Here is a 9779-nt window from a genome sequence, read left to right as displayed (position 1 = left end):
ATTTTTATGATTAAAAAAAGTTCCATCAGTGGTCTCATGAAAATCCATAGTACAGATGTATCACCAAATTTTTCTTTACAATCACACAGGTTATTTTTCTTTTTCTTTTTGTGTCCCTTTTCTTCATCTTTTTTTAAGTGTATTTTATTGATTATGTTGTTACAGTAGTCCCAATTTTTTCCCCCTTTCCTCCCCTCTGCCCAGTACCCCCCTTCCCTCCAACAATCCCAACCCCCTTTGTTCATGTCCATGGGTCATGCATATAAGTTCTTTGACTTCACCCTTTCCTGTATTATTCTTAACTTCCCCTGTCTATTTTGTACCAACTGATTATGCTGCTTAATCCCTGCACCATTTCCCCATTCTCCCCCTTCCCCCTCCCAACTGATAAATCTCCCAGTGATCCCCATACCTGTGATTCTGTTCCTATTCTGGTTTGCTTAGTTCAATTTTGTTTTTATTTTTTAGATTCAGTTGTTGATAGTTGTGAGTTTGTTATTTTAATGTTCATAATTTGGTCTTTTTCTTAAGTAAGTCCCTTTGACATTTCATATAATAATAGCTTGGTGATGATGAGCTCCTTTAGCTTTACCTTGTCTGGGAAGCACTTTATCTTCCCTTCCATTCTAAATGATGGCTTTGCTGGGATAGAGTAATCTTGGATGTAAGTCCTTGCTTTTCATCACCTTGAATACTTCTTGCCAGTCCCTTCTTACCTGCAAAGTTTCTTTTGAGAAATCAGCTGAGAGTCTTATAGGCACCCCTTTGTAGGTAACTCTCTCCTTTTCTCTTGCTGCTTTTAAGATTCTCTCTTTATCTTTCACCTTTGGCATTTTAATTATGATGTGTCTTGGTGTGGTCCTTTTTGGGTCTAGCTTGTTTGGGACTCTCTGTGCTTCCTTGAATTGTATGTCTATTTCCTTCAGCAAATTTGGGGAGTTTTCCTTCATTATTTTCTCATATAAGTTTTCAATTTCTTGCTCTTCCTCTTCTTCTGGCACCCCTATGGTTTGGATGTTGGAACGTTTATTAAAGTTGTGCTAGAGGTTCCTAAGCCTATGCTCATTTTTTCAATTCTTATTTACTCATTCTGTACTGGTTCACTGTTTTTTTTTCCCTTCACCATTGGTTTTGTGTGGATTTTCCTTTGTTTCATTTAGCATAGCCTTCACTTCTTTCCTTATGTGTTTGCCATACTTAAGTATATCTGTCAAGCCTGTGAGCATCTTTATCACCAGTGTTTTGAACTCTGCATCTGTTAGGTTGGCTATCTCATCTCTTAGTTCTTCCACTAGAACTTTGATTCGTTCCTTATTTTGGGCCATAATTCTCTGTCTCCTCATCTTGACAGGCTCCTGTGTTTGTTTGCCTCTGTGTCTTAGGTAGAGCTCTTGCTCCGGTTATGTTGTAAGGGGCGGAGCCTTAGGGATTGGTTGGTACAGGGCAACCTGTTTTACCACGTTGTGGCGCTGTGTGGCGGGGAGGGTCCGAGAGGAAACAGTGCTGCCTCCTCAGTATTCGCCCCTTTCCAGGCACTTCTCCCACTTTGTATGGGACTGGTGCCGCTCTAGCTGTTTCCCTTGCCATTGTCCCCAGAGTGGATGCGTCTGTGGACGTTCTAGGACCATGGGGGCCCTTTAAACAAGCGGACTCTGCTGAGAGACCGGCAGTTTCTGCCTCCACCCCAACCCCCACTGGTTTGCACAGTCAAAATCAGTGAGGCTTTTTTTCCCCAGCACTGGGCCCGTGAGCTGTGCAGTCTACTCTTGTACTGGGAACGCTCCCCAGGTGTCCCTCCCGACTTTTTAAAAAGTGTGACTGCACTTTCCACCAACCTGCCACTGCTGCCAGCACCACACCGTGTCCTCTCTGTCCCAGCTCTGCCTCTCCTATCTGTCTGGATGAATATTTCTTCTTTATATCTTTGTTTGTTGAACTTCCATGCAGCTTGGTTTTCTGGAACTTCTGGTTGTCTCTAGTTCTGAAGTAGTTGTATTCCTTCTTAGTTGTGGAGGGAGATGCAGCATGTCTGTCTAGGCTTCTGTCTTGGCCAGAAGTACAAGTACATAGTTTTTTATAAAGAATGCTTCATGTTCTACAAATATGAATAAGTTATTATATGAAATTTCAGTCTTCTTAAATATTCTGAATTATTAAAGGTATATACTGGGTGGTCAGTCTGTGCCACAGAATAGAATATGAGTGCCACCTAGGGAGAGACCAGTGTGTGGTTCTGGGTCACTGAGGATAGTCAACATGCACCAGGTTCAACTGGTCTAGCATTTTTTTAAAGCAAGAGGGGAGAGAGAGTGAAGAAGATCCAGTTCTTTCCAGTGCATCAGGCCCCTGTGGACTGTGAACCTACTCCCCAGCCAAACCAGGCAGCAGTAGTATACTTTCTAAAGATTGAATTGGAGACAACTATCTGGTTTCCATTGTTTTGGGAGTAATTGGTTTTCCCCCTTAAACTTAAAAAAGAAAATCAAATTTGGTTGAGACCACGTAGACATAGAAAAGTTAGCCTCCATAGGAACATTGTTACCATTTATGAGTGAAAAATTTGATTTTGAGAAGTTGGAGTAATCTCCCAATAAAGACAGTTTACTTATGTATGGAAAACCTTAAAGGCTACCAAAAGACTTGTTAGAACTAAAATTCAGGAAAGTTGCAGGATATAAAATCAATATATAAAAATCTGTTGTGCTCTCATACACTGACAATAAACTATCAGAGAAATAGGAATAAATTTAACCAAAGAGGTGAAAGACTTGCACACTGAAAACTATAAGATACTGATGAAAGAAAGTGAAGAAGAAACAAATAAATAGAAGATATTCTATGCTCATGGATTAGAAAAATTAATTTGTTAATATTTCCATACTACCTAAAGCAATCTACAGATTCAGTACAGTCCTTATCAGGATTCCAATGGCATTTTAGAACAAACTCCTAAAATTTGTACAGAACCACGAAAGACCCCAAATAGCCAAAGCAATCTTGAGAGAGAAGAACAAAGCTGGGGGCATCACACTTCCTGATTTCAAACAATATTACAAAGATTTAGTAATCAAAACAGTGATATTGGCAGAAAAACAGGTACATAGGTTAATGGAACAGAGTCCAGAAATAAACCCGCACATACACTCATATGATCAATTAATATTCAACAAAGTAACCAATAATTTACAATGGTGAAAGGACAGTTTCTTTTCTAAATGGTGTTGGGAAAACTGGAAAGCTACATGTAAAAGATTGAAACTGGACCCCTATCTTAAACCATACACAAGACCAACTCAAAATGGATTAAAGTCTTGAAATCATAAACACTTAGAAGAAAACTTAGGGGGTAAGCTCTTTGACATCAGTCTTGACAATGATTTTGTTGTTACAGAGGCAAGAAAGCAAAAAATAAGTGGGACTACCTCAAACTAAAAAGCTGTGCAGCAAAGGGAAACAAAATTGAAAAGGCAACCCATGGAATGAGAGAAAATACCTAAGAAGGTGTTAGTATCCAAAAATTTAAAGAACTTGTATATCCCAATAGCAAAAAAAAAAAAAAGATTTAAAAATTGGCAGAGGAACTGAATAGACATTTTTCCCAAGAAGGCATACAAAATGGCCAACAGGTTCTCAACATTAATAATCAGGGAAATACAAATCAAAACCACAATGATATATCTCTTTACACCTGTTAGAATGGCAGTTATAAAAAAAAAAAAAGGAGATAAATGTTGGCAAGGATGTGGAGAAAAGGGAATCTCTGTACTATTAGTGGGAATGTAAATTTGTGCAGCCACTATAGAAAGCAGTATGGAGATTTCTCAAAAAATTAAAATAGAGCTACCATATGATCCAGCAGTTTCATTTGTGGGTATATATCCAAAGGAAACAATCACTTATCTGGAAGGATTATCTATGCCATGTTCATTGCTGCATTATTTACAATAGCCAACACATAGAAACAACCTAAGCGACCAAGGATAGATGAATGGATAAATAAAAAGTGGTATGTAGTATGTAGGAATTAACTTAACAAAGGGTGTGAAGGACCTATACACTGAAAACTGCAAGACATACTTGAAAGAACTTGAAGAGGACACAGAGAAATGGAAAGATATTCCATGTTCATTGATTGGAAGAATCATAATACTTAACTGTATTAACCTAAAGCCATATAAAGATTTAGTGCATCCTCAAAAATCCCAAAGGCATTTTTCAAAGAAATAGAAGAATCATCATCCAGTTGGTATGGAACCACGAAAAACCTAGAATAGCCAAAACAATCCTGAGAAAAAAGAACAAAGCCAGTTGTATCACACTCCTTGACTTCAAATTATACTGCCAAGCTACAATAATCAAAACAGTATAGTATTGGCAGAAAAACAAACAATGAAACAAGATTGAGAGACAAGAAATAAACCATTGTATATATGGGCAACAAATTTTTGACAAAGGAGTCAAAAGCATACAATGGAGAAATAATGCCTTTTTAATAAATGGTGCTGGAAGAATTGGAAAGCCACATGCAAAAGAATGAAGCGACTTATTTCACACCATACACAAAAATTAACTCAAAATGGATTGAAGACTTAAATATAAGACCTAAAACAATAAAACACATAGAAGAAAATATTAGACTTATGGACCTTGTTCTCAGAGGATTTTATGAACTTGACCCCAAAGACAAGAGAAGTAACAGCAAAAAATGAAGTAATAGGACTAAATCAAACTAAAAAGCTGTAGAGCAAAAGAAAGCATTAATAAACAAAAAGGCAACCAACTGAATTAAAGAAGATATTTGCAACGATACCCATGATAAGGGGCTAATATCCAAAATATATAAAGAACTCATATAACTCAACAAAACCATGCAATTAAAAAATAGAGAACCTGACAGACACTTTTCCCAAGAAGACTTATACAAATGGCCAACAGAAATATGAAAAGATACTCAACTAGCTGTAAGGGAGATGCATATCAAAACCACAGTGAGATACCACCTCACACCTGTTAGAATGGCCATTATTAAAGCAAGAAAATAACAAGTATTGGGAAGGATGTGGGGAAAAAGAATCTTCAGTGCTGGTGCAAATGTAAATTGGTATAGCACTATGGAAAACAGTATGGAGGTGCCTCAAAAAATTAAGAATCAAGCTACCATATGACCCAGCAATCCTTCTAGGTATCTACCAAAAAAAAAAAAAAATGGAAGCATTTATTTGTGAAGATTATGTGTGTATATATAAAATCTATCTCTATCCCTGTGTTCATTGCAGCACTATACACACTGGTCAAAACAACCTAAATATCCTTCAGTGGATGATTGGATAAAGGTGTGGTGTGTGTACACAGTGGAATATTACTCAGGCATAAGAAAAGATGAAATCCTGCCTTTTGTGAAAATCTGGCTGGATCTTGAGAGTATCATGCTAAGCAAAATAAGTCAGATGTAAAAGGACAGAACCATATGATTTCACTCATGCGGGATATAAAACAAAGCAACAAATGAACAAACTTACCAGAGGGGGCTAGGAAAGGATGAAGAAGGTGAAGGGGGTCAAACATATAGTGACAGAGGGAGAGTAGACTTTTGGTGGTGGGCACACGATGCAGTGTATAGATGCTGTATTATAGAATTGTACACTTGATACCTGCAGTTTTCTTAATGTCACCCAATACATTTAATTTTTAAAATGTGGCATATATACAATGGAATATTATTCAGGTATAGAGAAGAAGGAAATCCTGCCATTTGTGACAACATGGATGAACATTGAGGGCATTATGCTAAGTAAAATAAGCCAGACAAATATTGCATGATCTCATGTAGAATCTTAAAAACAAGACTCATAGAAACAGCAAACAGATTGATGGTTACCAGGTGAGGGGGAGGGGGAGATGAGTAAAGGTTGTCAGAAGGTACAAACTTCTAGATTTAAGATTAGTAAATTCTGGGATGTGATGTCCATCGTGGTAATTATAGTTAACGTACTGTATTGTGGCCTTTTCCTGTGGGAGCCACCGGCTTGAGAGGAGTGTGGCTTCCTCTCTCCACGCCATGGCATGTGCTCGTCCATTGATATCAGTGTATACCGAAAAGGGGGAATCGTCTGGCAAAAATGTCACTTTGCCTGCTGTGTTCAAGGCTCCCAATTCGACAAGACATTGTGAACTTTGTTCACACCAACTTGCGCAAAAACAATAGACAGCCCTATGCTGTCAGTGAATTGGCAGGACATCAAACCAGTGCTGAGTGTTGAGGTACTGGCAGAGCTGTGGCTCAAATTCCCAGAGTTCGAGGTGGTGGAACTCATCGTTCTGGCCAGGGTGCTTTTGGAAATATGTGTCATGGGGGCCGCATGTTTACACCAACCAAAACCTGGCGCCATTGGCATCGCAGAATGAACACTACACAGAAGCAATCTGCCATCTGCTCTGCCCTAGCCGCCTCAGCCTTACCAGCACTGGTCATGTCTAAAGGTCATCGCATTGAGGAAGTTCCTGAACTTCCTTCGGTGGCTGAAGATAAAGTTGAAAGCTACAAGAAAACCAAGGAAGCTGTTTTGCTTCTTAAGAAGCTTAAGGCTTGGAATGATATCAGAAAGGTCTATGCCTCTCAGCGAATGAGGGCTGGCAAGGGCAAGATGAGAAACTGTTGTATCCAGCGCAGGGGGCCCTGCATCATCTGTAATGAGGACAACGGTATCATCAGAGCCTTCAGAAACATCCCTAGAATTACTCTGCTTAATGTAAGCAGACAACATTTTGAAACTTGCTTCTGGTGGACATGTGGGCCGTTTCTGCATTTGGACTGAAAGTGCTTTCCGCAAGTTAGATGATCTGTATGGCACTTGGCGTAAAGCAGCCTCCCTCAAGAGTCACTACAATCTTCCCATGCACGAGATGCTCAATACAGACCTTAGCAGAATCTTGAAAAGCCCAGAGATCCAAAGAGCCCTCCGAGCACCACGCAAGAAGATTCATCGCAGAGTTCTGAAGAAGAATCCTTTGAAAAACCTGAGAATCATGTTGAAGTTAAACCCATATGCAAAGACCATGCGCCGGAACACCATTCCTTGTCAGGCCAAGAACCACAAGCTCCAGGTGGATAGAGCAGCAGCGGCACTAGAAGCCAAATCAGATGAGAAGGGGGTTCAAGGCAAGAAGCCTGTCATAGGGAAGAAAGGAAAGAAGGATGTTCATGTGACAAAGCTGAAGAAGCCAATGAAGCCTTTGGTGGGAAAAAAGGCTGCAGCCAAGAAACCAGCAGCTCAGAAGAAGCCTGCAGAAAAGAAACCCACCACAGAAGAAAAGAAACCTGTGGCATAAACTTAAATTTGTTTATTCCATAAAGGTCCAATCACTGTGGACAGCTAGTTTTGAATAAAAAACTTGGTAAAGGCAAAAAAACAAAAACAAATAAAACCAGTACTGTATTGTGTATTTGAATGTTGTAAAGACAATAGAAAATTGTAACTGTGAGGTGAGGGATGTTAACTTATTGTGTGGTTATTTCACAATATATACATATATCAAACCATCATGTTGTACACCTTAAACTAATATAATATTTGTGTCAATTATATCTCAATAAAACTGGGAGAAAAAGTGTATGAGTTCAGCTCAATTATGTTTAAAAGTGTCTCAGTTACTACATAGATCTAACTCTTGACTTTTATGGAATTGCCCAGCCCATATTGCTAAAATTGCAATTCTTCATTCTGCAAATGTTTTAAAGATTTAATATAATGCCTTCCCTTAAATAGAATTTGTAAAAAATTTGAAAAGAAAGCCAGAAGAGAAATCAATTTAAAAATATATATACTCTGAAATGCTTAAGAAGCTTTTTTGGAAACGTGTCTTTTTAAAGAAAATAGTTCATGCCCTGACTGGGTAGTCAGTTGGTTAGAGTGTTGTCCCAATATGCCAAGGTTGTGGGTTCAATCCCAGGTCAGGGTAAGTGGAACAACAAATCGATGTACCCCCCCAACTCCTTCCCCCTCCAATAGTTCATAAAATTACATTGAGATCATCATCACAAAAAATTTTATATGGTTGTGTATGAAATTTGTTTTAAAAATTATACATCAAATAATTTATTAAAATGGAAAGCATTAGTATTTAATTTTATTAAGAAAAATTTGACACTAAAGAATCTAAATCAGTTGAAATCTAAAATTTGTAGTTAAAAACCAGCAGGTGTCACTGTGATAACAGATTTCTTTTCCCTCTAAGCAGTTCTGTGTAGATGGGTACATAACATCTATGAACAAAGATGTATAAGAGATAATGAATAAAAGTTATATCACTGAACAACAATAACAATATATAGGAAAGCATATATAATGTACCCGGAAGGTTAGGAGTACTTTTGAGAATTCCTAACTTTCTTCACATCTAAAGTTTTTATTGAGTCAAAGTGAGTAAAATCCTCCTGATGATGTTTTGGACTTTATATTGAAGTAAATAATAGTGTACAATTTATTGGGTTACAACTTGTGTAACCAAAATTAAATTAAGAAACAGCATTCCCAATAAAGTTTTAAAATGGATTTTGAGAAACTTTTGGTCCCTTCCTCCAAATTAAGGTAGAATTATAATTGCTCAATTAATCTTTAAAGACAAAAATATGGTAATTGGTAAAAAAATAATAATAGGAATCAAAGAGATAGTATGGAGACCAAAACAGAACTTAATAAAGCATTCATTCATTGGAACATTGTGCTGTGTCTGGATTCTTTTGAGAGAAACATAGTCAATAATTGCACTCCATCTTAAAGGAATTTATAATCAAGTTGTGCACATTTAATAATAAAATAGTAAAACCAGATTCAATGAGCTTCGCTAATATTTGTCCCTGGTTCTCTCAGTGTGGGATTTTCTGTGTGGTGACCAAGGTGGCTGTGAGGTTCCTGCCTACAGGCCTACACTGGGACTGGGGAAATGACAAATGAGGGTGGAAAGCAGCCTGGAAGGAATTATTTTCATGTTTTTCTTCCTCAGGCCAGCCCTCCGTCACTGACCTGGGTTGCCATGAGGGTGGTGGTGGAGATCCCAGGTTCCAACGTGTGTGCAATGACAAAAGTATAGCAGAAGACCTTCCTCTCACGAATAATATAGGTGTATCTCTTGTAGTGATCCGGGATTTATTGTCTTATAATCTCACACAGGTATTTATTTAGGACACACAGTGGACTGTATGTGAGTCCTGGAATGTGTGCACATCACTAAATATTAATCACCCGAGAAAGTGGTGATTCTTAGAGAGGACCAGGTGGGTGTAAGAACATCTTTCTCCTCTCCTCCCTTCCCCTCCCTTTTGTCCTCTGGACGTTTGGAAGTCTGGGAACACTTGATAGCATTCCCAGGGGGTAAGGGTCACAGATGAACTCTGCCACGTGGGGATAATTGGAGTCATCTTTGGGAGTGCCTGAGCCAAAGATGAGTGAGTTATGCTTTTTAAATCAGATTGACTACTTATATTTTATTTTGTGCCTATTTCTATGATCTAACCCCCAAATCCTCAGTGAAACCTTGTTTAAATGCCCCAACTATATCTCAGCTATGTGGACAAGCTACAGCTATTTGCTGCTGTCTCCACTCCCTTTCCCTGGTAGCTCACTGGAGCCCCTCCAGCCCACCTTTCAGTACCACCCCTCCACTCAAACTTCTGTCAGTCACCAGCAGCCTCCACAGAGCCAAATCCAATGACCGAGCCCAGTTCACATTATTCTATCTTAGCAGTTGGCACAGTGGATTACTCCCTTCTTCTAGAAATA

At 38.6% G+C, this 9779-nt stretch overlaps 1 pseudogene; it reads left to right on the top strand.

The window, feature by feature from the left end:
• Nucleotides 1–5744: 5744 nt before the first annotated feature.
• LOC150015493 (large ribosomal subunit protein uL4 pseudogene) lies at nt 5745–7490 on the top strand (annotated as a pseudogene).
• The last annotated feature ends 2289 nt before the right edge of the window (nt 7491–9779 follow it).

Source organism: Furipterus horrens, unplaced genomic scaffold (genome assembly GCF_987537825.1).
Source record: "Furipterus horrens unplaced genomic scaffold, mFurHor1.1.pri manual_scaffold_3, whole genome shotgun sequence".
NCBI lineage: Eukaryota > Metazoa > Chordata > Mammalia > Chiroptera > Furipteridae > Furipterus > Furipterus horrens.
The sequence above is the reverse complement of the archived record's forward strand: the minus strand, read 5'-3'. Positions and strand labels throughout refer to the sequence as shown.